Source organism: Lithobates pipiens, unplaced genomic scaffold (assembly GCF_037356315.1).
Source record: "Lithobates pipiens isolate NorthernLeopardFrog02 unplaced genomic scaffold, aLitPip1_a1.2 Scaffold_28, whole genome shotgun sequence".
Taxonomy (NCBI): domain Eukaryota; kingdom Metazoa; phylum Chordata; class Amphibia; order Anura; family Ranidae; genus Lithobates; species Lithobates pipiens.
The window spans coordinates 157,160,604-157,178,673 of record NW_027507789.1 but is presented as its reverse complement, the minus strand read 5'-3'; the positions used below and the strand labels follow the sequence as shown (position 1 = coordinate 157,178,673).

The following is an 18,070-nucleotide window of genomic DNA, read 5'->3' as shown; positions in this document are numbered from 1 at the left end:
ATAAAGTTGTAGGATTAATGGCTAACTGTTAGTATTTCAAAGGTTATTCTATATTATGCGCTATATGAATCTGTTGGGTTGTGCAGAGGTCAGGCAACCGAATTACATGGTGTATGTCCAGCTGTAGAGAGGGGTTTTCTCTCTGCCAAAAGAGGTAGAAAGTTCTTGAGAAAGGCAAGTTCTTACATCCCCAAAACATTGTTTTTTTTTCCCCCTCCTCTCTCTTTTACCAGGGTCTGGCTCAGCTACCCTTTTTATTACTGTATTCTGGGTAGTGAACTCCTGTATGTATTTCTGAACATCAGCTTCTGTATGTACTAAGCTCACTGTACCTCTATACTGTACATGCATTTTTGTTGGTGTGATGTAACAGTGGACCGAATATCTTTTCTGTATTAGGCTTGATGTGATATGACATACTTGATATTTGTACCTATTGTATACTTGTATGCATATGCCTAATACAACTTTATTGCTAAAACATTTTTATTATGTGGGGTGCTTACTCTGTATATTTAAAATGATTGTATTTCTAAGTATGATATGGTGTGTTATAAATATCCTATTAATTGATATGTGGTGTACTTTATATATTTCAAATTATTGTATTAGCAGATTGATACAATGTGGAAAGGTTTTAGCACCATAAAAATAATCTATTGTTGGTTATCAAATGATGTAGATAATAATGGTGTGCTGCAGACCTTTATTGCTAGTTAGAAATACACCTCAAAACATATTCTGCTTCTCCTAAATATGAGGCTACCATATACAGTATGTGAGACTTTTTTGCAGCCTAACTGCATAAAGGGACCAAAGATCCAAAAAGCACCTTCAGGCTGTCAAGGGGCATAAATTACGTATCTAATTTCCTGACTATGTATCACATTCTTGGAGGCCCTGGAGCAATAGAAACAACCACAAAAGTACCACATTTTGAAGAGAGTAAACACCCCAAGGTATTTTTACAGGTATAGTGAGTATTTTGAAGATATTTTTTTTTTTTGCTTCAAGTTTTGGGAAAATGTGGAAAATAATTTGAAAATGATATCTCACATGCAGAATGAACAGAAAACGCGCTCTGCTACTCCTCCTGAGTATGGAATTACCACATGTGTGAGACTTTCAATGTTTTTACTGTTTATGTATTGGATGTACTGGACATTGTATCTTTTTTTTACTACCACAAAGCTGCACAATGGGCATTGTATTTTGTGTATCACAAAAATCAATCAACATTGTGTCAGGGGATGGCTGAGGCTGGTGGCTCACAGGAATGTAATCAGTGGGATGTGCAGATGTGTCAGACCAGGGTCAATACAGGCGGCATGCACTAGTGTGGTGGTGATCAGGAACACTGTTGCTGGCTATACTGGCACTGGTGACACTGTACTGATGTGGCAGCAATCAGGGACACTATTCATGGCTGCACTGGCTCTAGTGACACTGGTGTAATTGTGATCAGAAACACTGTTTCTGGCTAACACTTGTTTGGTTAAACTGTACTAATGTGGCAGCGATCAAGGTCTGTTAAAGGCTGCACTAGTTCTGGTGACACTGGCACTGGTATGGCAGTGATCAGAAACACTGTTTGCTGGCTGCACTTATCTGATGAAACTGAGATGGTGGCCATCAGGAACACTGTTGCTGGCTTACACTGGTCTGATGACACCTGGACTATTGTGGCTAGTGATCAGGAACACTGTTGCTGGCTCTGGTCTGGTGACAATGGAACTGGTATGTTGGTGATCAGAAATGCTGTTGTTGGCTGCACTGGATTGGTGACACTGGCACTGGTGTGGCAGCAACCAGGAACACAGTTAATGGCTTACACTGGTCTGGTGACACTGGGACTGGTATGAGGATGCTATCTACTGTAGGTGATGGGCTACTGAGAGAAAGTTACCCCCTCAAGATCTTTGGATCTTGGGCTCAACATTATTCTATCAAACTCCCTGTCTGCACCTTCTACAAGTTTTGGAAAGCTCAACTCGCTGAGCTTTGGGGGATCGTACCCGGCCAGCAATGCCGCTTTGGGCACTGGATCCTGTGTGGGTGCTCACCTTTGCACGAGGCACATCATGTTGTTAGTCTTACGGTACTATACAGGTCCAGGAATGAAGCCTTAAGGGCATGCCCATCATGAAGGTCACCAAGACAGAAAGTAAAGGAAAATCCTATGTTCTAGAGTTGTTGTGAGAGCAGGACAAATGTTATGGTGGTAAACTTCTAAGGCCCCTTTCACACATGCGGATGGTATGTCCGTATTTCATCCATCCGTTTGCGGATGAAATACGGGCCATACATTCATCCCTATGGGATAGCGGGTGTCTGCGGATGAGCATCAGCAGACACCCGCTATTGTCCGCCTCCGCAAATGTCCGATTCTGCAGACGGAGGAAAATCCTATTTTTCTGTCCGTCTGCAGAGCGGATCGGATGAACACGGACACACGGTCCGTGCTCGTCCGATCCCCATAGAGGAGAGCGGAGAGCTGACAGGGCAGTCCCCGCACAGTGTGCGGAGACCGCCCTGTCCGCAGCCGGCTCAGCGGGGACAACGGAGCGATCCCCGCTGAGCGAGCGGATCATCACGGGGCGGATCATTACTGATCCGCCCCGTGTGAAAGAGGCCTAAGTCATGTACATGTCCCCCTGTAGTTCTCGGAACAACCAGTGGTTGTTAAAAACTGCAGAGTTTTTCTCTTCGAGCCCTTCCAAAGTAATTGGGCAAGTTGTGGTGGGATATATAGTCCCAGAGTGGCACATGTAAATAAACTGAGAACCGTGTGGACCGCAACTCCTTACCCTACTTGCTGAATTGTAACAGACAACAATTGTGATCATTTTTTCAGGCTATTGGTGGTTTAAAATAAGTTAAAAAAGGCTTATTCGATGTTTTTGTACATCATTTGGGCACAGATCCTTTTTTTCCTTTGTTCTAGGGTGGCATTTCTAAACTAGGCGCTCAAGCTAGCTGTAATTGTGTTTTGATGAAGTTGTAATTTATCATTTTGTTGGATAGTCAATCTCAGAACATTTTACAATTTGCTAATATTGCGGGGATCTCACATGATCAGAGTCCGCAAGGAACCTGTTGTTTTCAATCAGACAGACACTGTCTTGTAGACATGTAATTATATAAGGTCATGAAGGCATAAAGCAGAGCTTGAATTTGTAATAAACACTTATGCCTGCCCCATTTCTACAGTGTGTGTGTATGTGTATGTATGTATGTATGTATGTGTGTATATATATATATATATATATATATATATATATATATATATATATATATATATATAATATACTTATATGGAGAAACAATATTTTATTTTAGGACAAAGTGCACATTGATATGATTACTTACATTATGCTGATATTTTTAACATTTGATATGGGAGCTACACCTACTGATTCCCGGAGCTTTCATGCTGACCCTGGCTTCTCTAGCTATTAAGTCACTGACCTGGAACAAGAATGTGGGCAGTGAAGTATAGCCTCTTGTCCTGTATGCTTGTTCCATGTCAGTAACCTACTAGGCAATCAAGCCAATATCAAGGTGACAGCCCTACACCCTACATATCTTTAAATTCCAAGGCAGCAATGGGGGCTTCCATATTTTTTTTTCTACACGTTTCCTATAATAAGGACATTTTCCCATAAAGTTTCCTCACCCTTTGTTACCTATTGTTGACGTCCTTCCACCTTTTTTATGACCTGCTAGACTATTATAATAGACAATAAGTCTATTGGGCCGAAATGCACCCAATAGTGAGTACTGGGATCTAGATCAAGGCTATGGGCCTTGAAGTAAGATCTTGGTAAGGGCTGCGGTATGGGTGTGAGTTGGTGAGATGACATACTTTGGGCGTAAGGAAACTTTGTAGGAATTGTTCCTTTACTTTTAGCGTAGACATTATAATACCCTAATATTTATGCTGATTTAATACACAGTTTAGCTTTTCCTTTGGTGTTTCAGACCCAGTGGTTGTGTTTTAAAATTTGAGCTTGTAAGTATTTTATCTATGCAACTGTATCTTTGGTAATGAGAATAATCATTCAGAAGGTAATGAGATGATTTTAATCTGGGATATGCTATCCACAGTATAATAATATAGTCCCCATTGTAAGTGATTAGAATTCCCTGAAGCATGCTGCGGCTATCTAATCACATGGCATTGCTGAACATGTGCACAGCCTGGAAAATTGTGCTATTGATAATATGCAAACTGTTTGTGCTATAGAAATCCTTTATAATAATAATAATAATATGTAGTATGTAAAATACCACTGGAAACATCCTCTTATACATTGGAAAACACTGAAATATTGGCATTTTGGCAGTGCTCTCTGGGTAGGGGTCTTGTCCCCATGTGTTCTACAGATTATATGTTATGTTATGTTATGTTATGTTATTAAATTAATTATTTCCCTCAAAATTCTACAAACAATACCCCATAATGACAACGTGAAAGAAGTTTGACATCTTTGCAAATTTATATCACCACTTACACACCGGAAGATTTGGCTGCTTAATGAGCGTAGCTTTAACTGACAATTGCGCGGTCGTGCGATGCTGTACCCAAACAAATTTGACATCCTTTTTTTCCCACAAACGGAGCTTTGGTATTCAATCACCTCTGTGGTTTTTATTTTTTGTGCTATAAACAAAAAAACAGAGACGATTTTGAAAAAAAACAAAGTTTTTTACTATAATAAATATCCCCCAATTTTTTTTGAAAAAGCAAATTTCTTCCTCAGTTTAGGTCAATATATATTCTTCTACATATTCTTGGTAAAAAAATTGCAATAAGTGTATATTGATTGGTTTGCGCAAAAGTTATAGTGTCTACAAACTATTGGAATGATTTATGGCATTTTTATTATTTTAACTTTTTTTTTTCTTTTTTTTTTTTTACTAGTAATGGCGGAGATCTGCGATTCATTTTTTTTTTTTTTTTTTGCGGTACTGTGACATTGCAGCAGACAGATCGGACACTTTTGACACATTTCTGGGACCATTGACAGTTATACAGCAATCACTGCTATAAAAATGCACTGATTACTGTTAAATGTCACTGGTAAGGAAGCGGTTAACACAAGGGGTAAGCAAGGGGTTAAATGTGTGTTCTAACTGTTAGGGGATAGGACTGACTAGAGGAAGAGACATATCGTTGTTCCTACTTTAGTAGGAACAAACAATATGTCTCTTCTCTCCTGACAGAACAGGGATTTGTGTGTTTACATACACAAATCCCTGTTCCTGCTCTTGTGTACGCGGCCACATGTAGCTGGTGGCGGTGTCGCCCACTGCCCATGCGCATCGGGTTCCCCGCTGTGCAGTGGGTGCGCACGCCTCCTATCGCCTTTAAAGGTACAGACGTACCCATACAGCGATTCGCAGGAACAAAACACTTTACCGCCGTATATCGGCGTGAGCCGGACGGCAAGTGGTTAAAAATAAAAAACGAAAAAACATCACACCTACATAAGTATCACAGCCTTTGCCATGATACTCAAAATTGAGCTCAGGTGAATCCTGTTTCCACTGATCATCCTTGCAATGTTTCTACAACTTCATTGGAATCCACCTGTGGTAAATTCAGTTGATTGGACATGATTTGGAAAGGCACACACCTGTCTATATAATTTCCCACAGTTAACAGTGCATGTCAGAGCACAAACCAATTTATGAAGTCCAAGGAATTGTTTGTAGACCTCTGGGACAGGATTGTTTCAAAGCACAGATCTGGGGAAGGGTACAGAAATATTTCTGCAGCATTGAAGGTCCCAATGAGCACAGTGTCCTCCATTATCTGTAAATGAAGAAGTTTAGAACCACCAGGACTCTTCCTAGAGCAGGTCACCCAGCCAAACGTAGGGATCGTGGAGAAGGGCCTTAGTCAGGGAGGTGACCAAGATCCCGATGGTTAGAGCTGCACGATTCTGCCTAAAATGAGAATCACGATTTTTTTGCTTGGAAGATAGATCACGATTCTCTCACGATTCTCGCGCCGTATCATCTTTCACATTAAAACAAAAATTGTGCTAACTTTACTATTTTTTTTTATTTTTTTATTTATTGAAGTGTATTTTTTCCCCAAAAAATTGCATTTGAAAGACTGCTGGGCAAATACAGTGTGACATAAAATATTGCAGCAATTGCCATTTTATTCCCTAGGGTCAGGTCTCTGATTTTTTATATATTATATAAAATGTTTGGGGGTTCCAAGTAATTTTCTAGCAAAAAAATATTGATTTTAACTTAAAGTGGAGGTCCACCCTAAAGTGGACCTTCCGCTCATTGGAATCCTCCCCCCCTCCGGTGCCACAATTGGCACCTTTCAGGGGGGTGCAGGTACCTGTACAGTACAGGTATCTGCACCCACTTCCGGTGTAGATTCTGCAGAATCTACGCCCCTTTCTGCAGAATCTACGCCCCTTTCTGCAGAATCTACGCCCCTTTCCGAAAGTCCCCCGCTGCCTGCTGGGAAACACACGGATCCCAGAGACAGCGGGGACCATCCTTATTGCGCAGCGCGACTCGCGCATGCGCAGTAGGGAACCGGGAAATTAAGCCGAAAGGCTCCACTTCCTGATTCCCATACCCAAGATGGCGGCGGCAGCACCCGAGAGACGATCGAGAGATCGCTTCGGGTGCCGACATCGCGGGCGCGCTGGGCGGGTAAGTGTCACTATTTTAAAAGTCAGCAGCTGCAGTATTTGTAGCTGCTGGCTTTAAAAAAAAAAAAAAAAAAAAAAAAACGACGGACTCCCGGTGGACTCCTGCTTTAACCACTTGAGGACCGCCGTATTGCCATTGTACGTCAGCACAATGGCACAGGCAGGCATAATCACGTACATCCACGTGATTGCCTTCCAGCGGGTGGGGGGTCCGATCGGACCCCCTCCCGCTGGTTACGGCGGTCCGATTCGGTCCAGGAGCGCTCCGTGATGAGGGGATGGCCGTTGGTTTTCGGCCACCCCCTCTGGATCGCTCCTGGCCAATGAGAAGCTTCCTCCCCTGTGTATTGTTTACACAGGAAGGAGGAAGTGATGTCATTCTCCTCGGGGCGGTCTTTTTGACCGGACTACGAGGAGAACAGTAAAAGTAAGTGTGCACCAACACTACACTGACATGTAGGTACACACAGGCACACAAACCCCCCCCGATCCCCCCCCCGATCGCCCCCCGATCCCCCCCCCGCCCCCCCTCCCCCCCCAGTCACAGTGTCACTGATTGCATTGATCATTTCTTTACTGATCAATGCATTCAGTGTCAGTTGTGACAGTAAAAACTGTCAGGACAGTTAGTGTTAGGTCCAGGGTAGCCCCCTATCACCCCCCAATAAAGATTTAACCCCCTGATTGCCCCTAGAGTTAACCCTTTCACCCCCTTTTGCCAGTGTCACTAAGCGATCATTTTTCTGATCGCTGCATGTGTCGCTAGTGTCGCTAGGTAGCTAGTTATTTTTTTAGGTTCACCGCCAGGTTTTTATAGCGCTAGGTACCCCGATATACTACCCAATAATGTTTTTAACCCCCTGATTGCCGCTAGTTAACCCTTTCACCCCCTTTTGCCAGTGTCACTAAGCGATCGTTTTTCTGATCGCTGCATTAGTGTCGCTACAGTCGCTAGGTAGCTAGTTATTTTTTTAGGTTCACCGCCAGGTTTTTATAGCGCTAGGTACCCCGATATACTACCCAATAATGTTTTTAACCCCCTGATTGCCGCTAGTTAACCCTTTCACCCCCTTTTGCCAGTGTCACTAAGCGATCATTTTTCTGATCGCTGCATGTGTCGCTAGGTAGCTAGTTATTTTTTTAGGTTCACCGCCAGGTTTTTATAGCGCTAGGTACCCCGATATACTACCCAATAATGGTTTTAACCCCCTGATTGCTGCTAGTTAACCCTTTCACCCCCTTTCACCAGCGATCACAGTATAAGTGTCACTGGTGACGCTGGTTAGCCAGTTAGTTATTTAGGTTCCCCGTCAGGTTTTTATATAGCGCCAGGGACCCCCATATACTACCTAATAAAAATTTGAACCCCCTGATTGCCCCTAGTTAACCCTTTCACCACTGATCACCGTATAAGTGTTACGGGTGACTCTGGTTAGTTTGTTTTTTATAGCATTTTATATTCAAATCCGGAAGGCAGTGCTTGGATTTCGGGGTCCCGTACGTGGCTAGGCTCCCAAAAAGTCCCCCACATGTGGTATCCCCGTACTCGGGAGAAGCAGCAGAATTTATTTTGGGGTGTAATTTGACTTCTGTACATAGCATGTGTGAGCAATATATCATTTAGTGACAACTTTGTGCAAAAAAAAAAAAAGTTTGTAATATTCCCGCAACTTTTGGCAAAATATAAAATATTCCATGGACTCAACATGCCTCTCAGTAAATAGCTTGGGGTGTCTACTTTCCAAAATGGGGTCATTTGGGGGGTTTTGTGCTATTTTGGCATTTTATGGCCTTCGAAACTGTGATAGGTAGTGAGGGGTGAAATCAAAAATTTGCACCCTTAGAAATCCTGAAGGTGGTGATTGGTTTTCGGGGTGCCGTGCGCGACTAGACTCCCAAAAAGTCCCACACATGTGGTATCCCCGTACTCGGGAGAAGCAGCAGAATGTATTTTGGGGTGTCATTTCACATATGCCCATAGCATGTGTGAGCAATATATCATTTAGTGACAACTTTTTGTAAAAAAATTTTTTTTTTTTTTTTTTTGTCATTATTCAATCCCTTAGGACAAAAAAAATAAATATTCAATGGGCTCAACATACCCATCAGCAATTTCCTTGGGGTGTCTACTTTCCAAAATGGGGTCATTTGGGGGGGATTTGTACTGCCCTGCCATTTTAGCACCTCAAGAAATGAGATCGGCAGTCATAAATTAAAAGCTGTGTAAATTCCAGAAAATGTACTCTAGTTTGTAGACGCTATAACTTTTGCGCAAACCAAAAAATATACGCTTATTGACATTTTTTTTACTAAAGACATGTGGCTAAATAAATTTTGCCCTCAATGTATGACTAAAATTTAGTTTATTCGATTTTTCTTATAACAAAAAGAAGAAAATATCTTTTTTTTTCCAAATTTTCGCTCTTTTTCCATTTATATCGCAAAAAAAAAAAATCGCAGAGGCAATCAAATACCATCAAAAGAAAGCTCTATTTGTGGGAAGAAAAGGACGCAAATTTCGTTTGGGTGCAATATTGCATGACCGCGCAATTACCAGTTAAAGCAGCGCAGTGCGAAATTGCAAAAAGACCTCTGGTCCTTAAGGTGTTTATTGGTCCGGAGCTGAAGTGGTTAAGAAAGAAGTGTCAGAAAAAGATTTAGACTTTAAGTGGTTAAACTTCCTGCATTTACGTGGTTGAAAGCTTGGCAGACTGCCCAGATTATTTGTTTAGACTAGAAGTTCTATCCCTTTGATCTAAGAAGTAAGCGTTAGTTACAATGTTTCAAGTTCTACACTTGGCAGATTGCCCGGGATGCTTTCTTTTGACAACTGAGTGAGCGGATAATCACTCCACTTGTTGATATGAAAGAATCGAAAAAGTTTTTTTTAACGATTAATCGTGCAGCTCCACCATTGCTCTGTGGAGTGAGGAGAACCTTCCGGAAGAACAACCATCTCTGCAGCACTCCACCAATCAGGCCTGCATGGTAGAGAGGCAAGACAGAAGTCACTCCTCAGTAAAAGGCACATGACAGCCCACCTGGAGTTTACCAAAAGGTACCTGAAGGTCTCTCTGACCATAAGAAACAAAATTTTTTGGTCTGATGAAACAAAGATTAAACTCTCTGGCCTGAATGGCAAGCGTCATGTCTGGAGGAAACCAGGAACCACTCATCACCTGGCCAATACCATCCCTACAGTGAAGCATGGTGGTGGCAGCATCATGCTGTGGGGATGTTTTTCAGCGACAGGAACTGGGAGACTAGTCGGGATCGAGGAAAAGATAAATGCAGCAATGTACAGAAACATCCTTGCTAAAAATCTGCTCCAGAATGCTCTGGACCTCAGACTGGTGTGAACGTTCATCTTCCAACAGGACAACGACCCTAAGCACAGAGTGTTTAAAGTGATATTGCCTCACACAAAATTTATAACCACAGTTTAGTGTAGGTACCATCATCCCAAAATAGCGTAGAAAGGACAAAAAAAAATAGCTCAAAAAAGGGTAACTCCAGGTAATACCATTAAGCAGGGGAAATGGGGACTATTGCGGTACCCATATATGATAAACACCATTAATAAAAATTTGATTCATATTTATTCAACATATCAGTGCAACAATAACAATATTTTAAAACCATCACATGGAACACAACAATGAACAAACATTAAATACAGAATGGTGGGGTTTACAGTTGTTCCAGACACCTCACAGGTAGGTGAAGAGCCGTTGGTAGAGGGTTAAATGTATTCCTCGACCGGTTTCAGGGCAATGAGCCGCTTCCTCAAGAGGCGTCACCCACAGTATCTACCAAAAAATTTAAAATCTTTAGAAACATTGCAGCAATATTTCATACTACAATCAATTTTACATATCAAATAACATATACATCATTGTTTCTCAAGGCGTTTTACAATTGGAGTGTTACAAAAAGAACCCAGTGACTCACCCACAGAACATCAACCCCTGGTAGCGGAGGCTTCACTATCTGAGGCATCCTGCGACTGGGTGCCCCCCTGGGGGCAGACATGGGGGCAAAGAATCAGAGAAGACATAAGCCAGCTGGAAACAAGATACAATGATAACTATATTCAATTTCATAATGGATACCAATACCTAAGGAATTAGCTATAGACAGGTGGAGAATAGAAATAGTTTAAAGGTAATCCAAGCCCTACAGACCAATAGAATGCACCAGTGGAGTCCATAGGTCAAAATGGATAGTGATTAAACATGGTAGTCAACATTATCACTCACGTACTCAAACGTGGGTCTTAAGCTCAGATACCAGCCAGGAAAGGACAAGTCCTCTAGTGATAGATGCCCCCAAAATCGACCAAACAACTGTCAAAGGTCAATCGGGGGTATCCAACTTGGATCTAAAATATAGACCATGTAGATAAATGAAATCAGCTATTGACATTAATAAAGTACTAATGACATATACATGATGGATTTGTAATAATGGAAAGAAGCAAGGCTAACTGCACCAAGGCCAATGTAAGACCCAGTCACTGCCATTAGATCATCATTTACAGCTAAGGATCAGTAGGAAAAGAAAAAATAGCCTCATAACTCTGAGCGTTTTTACCTGTCATACAGATGTTAAACATCTATTCCCAGCTGATGCCGCCCTGAATAGTGCGCCCTGACCGGCGCCATATAAGCTCCCAACCCGTAAGTAAGGAAGCGTCATTGCGGCGCTCTCTGACGGCCGCGACGTATGTTGTGCACATGCGCCGATAATGGGCTGCGCGTGCAACACCCTAACGTCAGAAGCTGACATAGTCCGCTCGAGAAGACAGGGGGAGTAACTGGGAAGCGCCTCTCAAGGAGAACGCCGATCCGCCTAGACCCATCACACACCTCAGCATTTCCGGGTCTGCTGCACCCAATGTGCCATTCCCAATACAATAACACAGTCCGTGTCAGAAGGGAAAGGAAACCAGGTTCAGATCAGATTGGGGCGGCATCAGAATCCCTAGGTCAACACGTGCACCGCCCACCGGGGGGAGAACAAACTCCTCAGACCACCTCCGCCTGAGTCATTAAAGGGAGAAAGTCACCTGGATTCAAAAATCAACATTTACAAAAATAGCTAGTAAATTGAAATTGAAAAGAAACCCACGGGGACATGCTACAAATGAAAGAAAAACCAGCAATGGTAATTGCCAGTGCTCAATAATGGAGCATGTCCCCGGTGTCACACATACTAACAATGTAACAATAAATAAAAAAAAACTCAACCTGGGAAGGACTAGCAACCATCTCTGGCACAGTGTATTAGTACTGTCCAGAAAAAAATTTAAAACATTTAATTAATTTGAGAAGGAACTCTAAATGACAAAGTAGCCTATATTACAAATCCCCAAAAAATAAAAAGGGGGTGTTTTTCTTAAAAATGAATGGAACTAAATGGTTTGTCCCTTTTTGTTTTCAAAAATATTTATAAGAGTGGGCTTCATTTAGGCCCGAAGGGGGAGGGGGGTATAAGAGCATTGAGACGCTCAATCCAAAGGGCCTCACACCTAAGGATTTCACTATCCCAATCCCCCCCTCTGGGATCTTGTGGGATCACTTCTAGAACCATAAATTTAACGCTTTGAGGTTGGAATCTATGATGGATCCCAATGTGTCGACCGACGGTAGTGAGCTTACCGTTCGTAGAGTAATACAGGTGGTCGCCCAAACGTTGCCGTAGTTCCCTGATGGTCTTGCCAACATAGAAAGCCTTGTAGGCACAGACCATCAGGGAGACCACTCCTCTCATTCCACAGTTGGCATGTTGAGAGGGCGAAAAGTCCTCTCCATTTGGAAGAATAAATGATTCTCTCTCTAATATCCAGGGGCATTTTGGACATTGTCCACATTTTAAGGTGCCCTGAGGTCCCTCCATCATCCGGGGGTGAGGCTTATAATGGCTACTTGTCAATTTGTCCCCAAGTGTAGTGGCCTTCCTAATTACAAGTTCAGGGGAAGATCTTCCATATTTGCCTAGAATATGATGTTCCATTAGCAAATGCCAGTGTTCAGAAAGAAGGTGTCGAAGCTGTTGGTGGTGAATAGAAAATTTTGGCACAACTTTAATAGTGGAAGGTTGTTTAGGGCGGGGAGGGCCATATAGTAAGGATGACCGAGTACGGGAAAAGGCTTTATTAAAAGCCTTTCTTAGGTTTGTACGACTATAACCCTGGGCCAAAAGACGTACACGGAGTGCATTAGCCTGAACACGGAAATCTCCCTCCTCTGTGCAGTTGCGCCTCAATCTGAGATATTGGGCGTATGGAATACTGTGAACCAGAGGACGGGGATGTGAGCTAGAGGCATGTAAAATGGTATTTCCCGCTGTTGGCTTGCGAAATAAGTCTGTGACCAGTTTACCTGATGCATTCTTACTAATTTTAAGATCGAGAAATTAGATATCAGTTTCATCAGCTATGCATGTAAAATGCAGGTTAAACTGATTACAATTTAAAATGCCCATGAAGGCCTTCAAGTCTTGTTTAGTCGTACAAACCTAAGAAAGGCTTTTAATAAAGCCTTTTCCCATACTCGGTCATCCTTACTATATGGCCCTCCCAGCCCTAAACAACCTTCCACTATTAAAGTTGTGACAAAATTTTCTATTCATCACCAACAGCTTCGACACCTTCTTTCTGAACACTGGCATTTACTAACGGAACATCATATTCTAGGCAAATATGTAAGATCTTCCCCTGAACTTGTAATTAGGAAGGCCGCTACACTTAGGGACAAATTGCCGAGTAGCCATTATATATATTTATATTTATATATAAGGCCCACCCCCGGATGATGGAGGGATCTCAGGGTACCTTAAAATGTGGACAATGTCCAAAATGCCCCTGGATATTAGAGGGAGAATTATTTATTTAATCATTTATTCTTCCAAATGGAGAGGACTTTTCACCCTCTCAACATGCCACATTATACCCCCCCCCCCCCCCCCGGGCCTAAATGAAGCCCATTCTTATAAATATTTTTTGTAAACAAAGGGACAAACCATTTAGTTCCATTCATTTTTAAGAAAAACACCCCCCTTTTTTTTTCTTTTCTTGGGGATTTGTAATATACGCCACTTTGTTTGTCATTTAGAGTTCCTTCTCAAATTAATTTAATGTTTTAAAAAAAAATTCTGGACAGTACTAATACACTGTGCCAGAGATGGTTGCTTCCCATGTTGAGTTTTTTAAAACGTATTGTTGCATTGTTGGTATATGTGCCCCCGGGACATGCTCCATTACTGAGCACTGGCAATTACCATTGCTGGTTCTCCTTTATTTGTAGCATATCCCCGTGGGTTTCTTCAATTTACTAGCTATTTTTGTAAATGTTGATTTTTGAATCCAGGTGACTTTCTCCCTTTAATGGTCTGAGGAGTTTGTTCTCCCCCCAGTGGGCGAGCACGTGTTGACTTAGGGATTCTGGCGCCGCCCCAATCTGATTGGGCGGGCACCTGGTTTCCTTTCCCTTCTGACACGGACTGTGTTATTGTATTGGGAATGCGTGTGTGCAGCCCTGTTTGGGGTGCGCACGCGCATTAGGTGCAGCAGACCCGGAAATGCCGCGGTGTGTGATGGGTCTAGGTAGATCGGCGTTCTCCTTGAGAGACGCTTCCCCGCCACTCCCCCTCCCTTCTCGAGCGGACTACGTCAGCTTCTGACGTTAGGGTGTTGCACGCGCAGCCCATTATCGGCGCATGTGCACAACACGCGTCGCGTCCCTCAGAGAGCGCTGTAATGACGCTCCCTTTTTTCCGGGTTGGGGGCTTATATGGCGCCGGTCAGGGCGCACTATTCAGGGCGGCATGAGCTGGGAATAGATGTTTAACATCCGTATGACAGGTAAAAACGCTCAGTGTTATGAGGCTATTTTTTCTTTTCCTACTGATCTTTTGCTGTAAATGATGTTATAATGGCAGTGACTGGATCTTACACTGGCCTTGGTGCAGTTAGCCTTGTTTCTTTCCGTTATTACAAATCCATCATGTATATGTCATTAATAAAGTACTAATGTCAATAGCTGATTTCATTTATCTACATGGTCTATATTTTAGATCCATGTTGGATACCCCCGATTGACCTTTGAGAGTTGTTTGGTCGATTTTGGGGGCATCTATCACTAGAGGACTTGTCCTTTCCTGGCTGGTATCTGAGCTTAAGACCCACGCTTGGGTATGTGAGTGATAATGTTGACTACCATCTTTAATCACTATCCATTTTGACCTATGAACTCCACTGGTGCATTCTATTGGTCTGTGGTGCTTGGATTACCTTTAAACTATTTCTATTCTCTACCTGTCTATAGCTAATTCCTTAGGTATTGGTATCCATTATGAAATTGAATATAGTTATCATTGTATCTTGTTTCCAGCTGGCTCTTTTCTTCTCTGATTCTTTGCTCCCCGTGTCCACCCCCAGGGGGGCACCCAGTCGCAGGGTGCCTCAGATAGTGCCGCCTCCGCTACCAGGGGTTGATTTTCTGTGGGTGAGTCACTGGATTCTTTTTGTAACACTCCAGTTGTAAAATGCCTTGAGAAACAATGATGTATATGTTATTTGATTGTAGTATGAAATATTGCTGCAATGTTTCTAAAGATTTTAAATTTTTTGGTAGATACTGTGGGTGACGCCTCTTAAGGAAGCGGCTCATTGCCGCGAAAACCGGTCGAGGAATACGTTTAACCCTCTACCAACAGCTCTTCATCTACCCGTGAGGTGCCTGGAACAACAGTAAACCCCACCATTCTGTATTTAATGTTTGTTTATTGTTGTGTTCCTTTTGATGGTTTAAAAATATTGTCATTGTTGCACTGATATGTTGAATAACTATGAATTTAATTTTTATTAATGGTGTTTATCATATATGGGTACCGCAATAGTCCCTATTTCCCCTGCTCAAGGGTATTACCTGGAGTTACCCTTTTTTGAGCTATTTTTTTGTCCTTTCTAAGCACAGAGTGGATACGGGACAAACTCCGTGACTGTGCTTGACTGTCCCAGCCAGAGCCCAGACTTGAACCCGATTGAACATCTCTGGAGTGAACTGAAAATGGCTGTGCAATGACGCTCCCCATCCAATCTGAGCTTGAGAAGTCCTGCAAAGAAGAATGGGAGAAACTGCTAAAAAAATAAGTGTGTCAAGCTTGTAGCATCATACCCAAAAATACTTGAGGCTGTAATTGGTGCCAAAGGTGCTTCAACAAAGTACTAAGCAAAGGCTGTGAACACTTATATACATGGGATTTTGTTTGTTTTTTATTTTTAATACATTTCCAAAGATTTCAAACAAACTTCTTTCACATTGTCATTATGGGGTATTGTTTGTAGAATATTGAGTATAACAAAATGTGGAAAAAGTGAAGCAATGTGAATACTTCGCGGATGCATTATGTCACAACACTATTTAGTAGATCATTTTTTACCTTTCAAACCTTTGCCAGCTCCATAAGTAACTGTAATATTACATACAGTATTTTTCAACTTTGTGATTTGATTCCTAGCATATGTACAGTATAGCCAAAACAAATTGATTAAGCGTAGAAGAGTTAGAACCTCTGTCAATGTTTTATTTCTGTATGCGTCCCCACTGGAGTCACTGAAATTGAAAGTGGGGGGAAATCCAAAATGTTCTCTAGTAAGAGGTGAGTGTAGGACTTCCATTAGGGACAACTGTTGCTGTGACATCTGTCTTAGAAGAGATTTCCTCTTACTTTGGAGTGGATGAGAAAATATGCCTGGGTTCCATTTGCTTGGGGTCATCAAAAATTTCCACACTTAAAATCAAACCTGACTTATTTCTTTGGTGGTTGAATTCTGATAATTATAAACCTTTTCAAGGCTAAAAGGCAACAATTGTCAAAAAAAGGGTATGGGGAGCTGGACACTGCATAGTGTGTGAATGCAAAAAATAAATAAAAATAACGAATAGATTTTAGGGCTAGTTCACACCACGTGCAGTCCAGTGCGTTTTTTTTCTGCATCAAAAACACATGAAAAGTAGGTTATATGGTTTTCAATCATGGCATAGTTCACACCAGTGCTTGCAGTTGCAGTGCATTAGAGTTCCAGAAAAAAAAAGTAGAACATGCTGCATTTTTCCTGCACTTGACTGTACTGGAACACTGTAAAACGCATCAAAAACGCAACAAAACGCACTCGAACACACATGTCCTTAAAGGTTATGAAAAAAGAGAGGGAAAAATGTACTGGAATGCATCAAAAACGCGCATGCAGAAAAGCACCTGGAACGCATCCAGACTGCGTTTCTATGGTGTGAACTAGCCCTAAAAAACATACAGCGGAGAGAGGGTCCTTCAACTGTGAGGATGGCATGGGGAAAAATAGCAGTCCCTTTTTAAATGATAAACTGTGACTGTGACACTGTACACAGGTATCACATATTTTGGATATGTAACTAATTTTTTAAGCATCAAAATAGTTTGCTATGTGGCACTCACCATTTTATATATATAAAGGGGAGATGGAGGGTGGTGTCTTAGGACTGCTTGGGGATCCCCATGCACAAATCTGTTTCCTTTCAGGTACCAAACAGGATCTCTGTGCTCTATAGTTTTGTCTGTCTTTGCACATTTTTATCATTAACATACTGTATTTGAAAAATGTAAATTATATTTTAAATATTTTTTTCACGTAACGTCCATTTCTGATCTGGCCTTGCAAGGGGGATGGCTAGAAGAAATCCCACTTTGTAGGTGAGAGTAGATGGAGGAATGCATCTAATGTTAAAAAAGGCTGTTTCTGAAGAGAACCAGATTAGGTCTTAATCAAGGAATGAAAGCCCAATGGTCTCTAAAACAAGATCAAAATGGCCAATATTACATAGGATACAATAGCAAATAGGCCAGCAGCAGGACAGTTTTAACCACTTGCCCACTTGACACTTTCACCCCCTTCCTGACCAGGCCAATTTTCAGCTTCGGTACTTTCGGACTTTGAATGACAATTGCACTGTCATGCAACACTTTATGTATGTGACATTTTTATCTTTTTTTTTTTAGACATATAGAGCTTTAGTTTGGTATATAACTACTTCCCACCTGGCCAATGTACATATACGGCTGTGTGGGAGCTCTCTCCTTCTGAATGCACGTTCAGGAACATCCTTCAGAAGGAGGGGGGATCGCGCGTGCGTGCCCGCGCGCCCGCGCAGTGGCGTAATCCCGATGCACTCGTGTCACCCTGACACAGCGTATCTTCGATCGCCAGACGGGCTCTGTTATTGGCCCTCCTGTCCAATCACAGCCATCATGTGATGTAAACACAGAGCCGGTTGCTAGGCAACTGGTTCTCCTTTCCTCACACGGAAGTTGTCGCTGAGGAGAGGAGAGCGGATCGCTGCAGC

At 42.2% G+C, this 18,070-nt stretch overlaps 1 protein-coding gene and 1 long non-coding RNA gene across 2 annotated transcripts in view; one reads left to right on the top strand and one right to left on the bottom strand.

Annotated features, from left to right (window-relative positions):
- The window catches only part of SKAP1 (src kinase associated phosphoprotein 1), a 647,014-nt gene that overhangs the window by 13,623 nt on the left and 615,321 nt on the right, over positions 1-18,070 (top strand). The window lies entirely within an intron of this gene.
- Positions 10,306-11,419, bottom strand: LOC143935699 (uncharacterized). The gene is made up of 3 exons (XR_013263572.1): positions 11,280-11,419; positions 10,638-10,750; positions 10,306-10,495 (listed from the first exon to the last, which is right to left on the bottom strand). It is a non-coding gene; the product is annotated as an uncharacterized LOC143935699 (long non-coding RNA).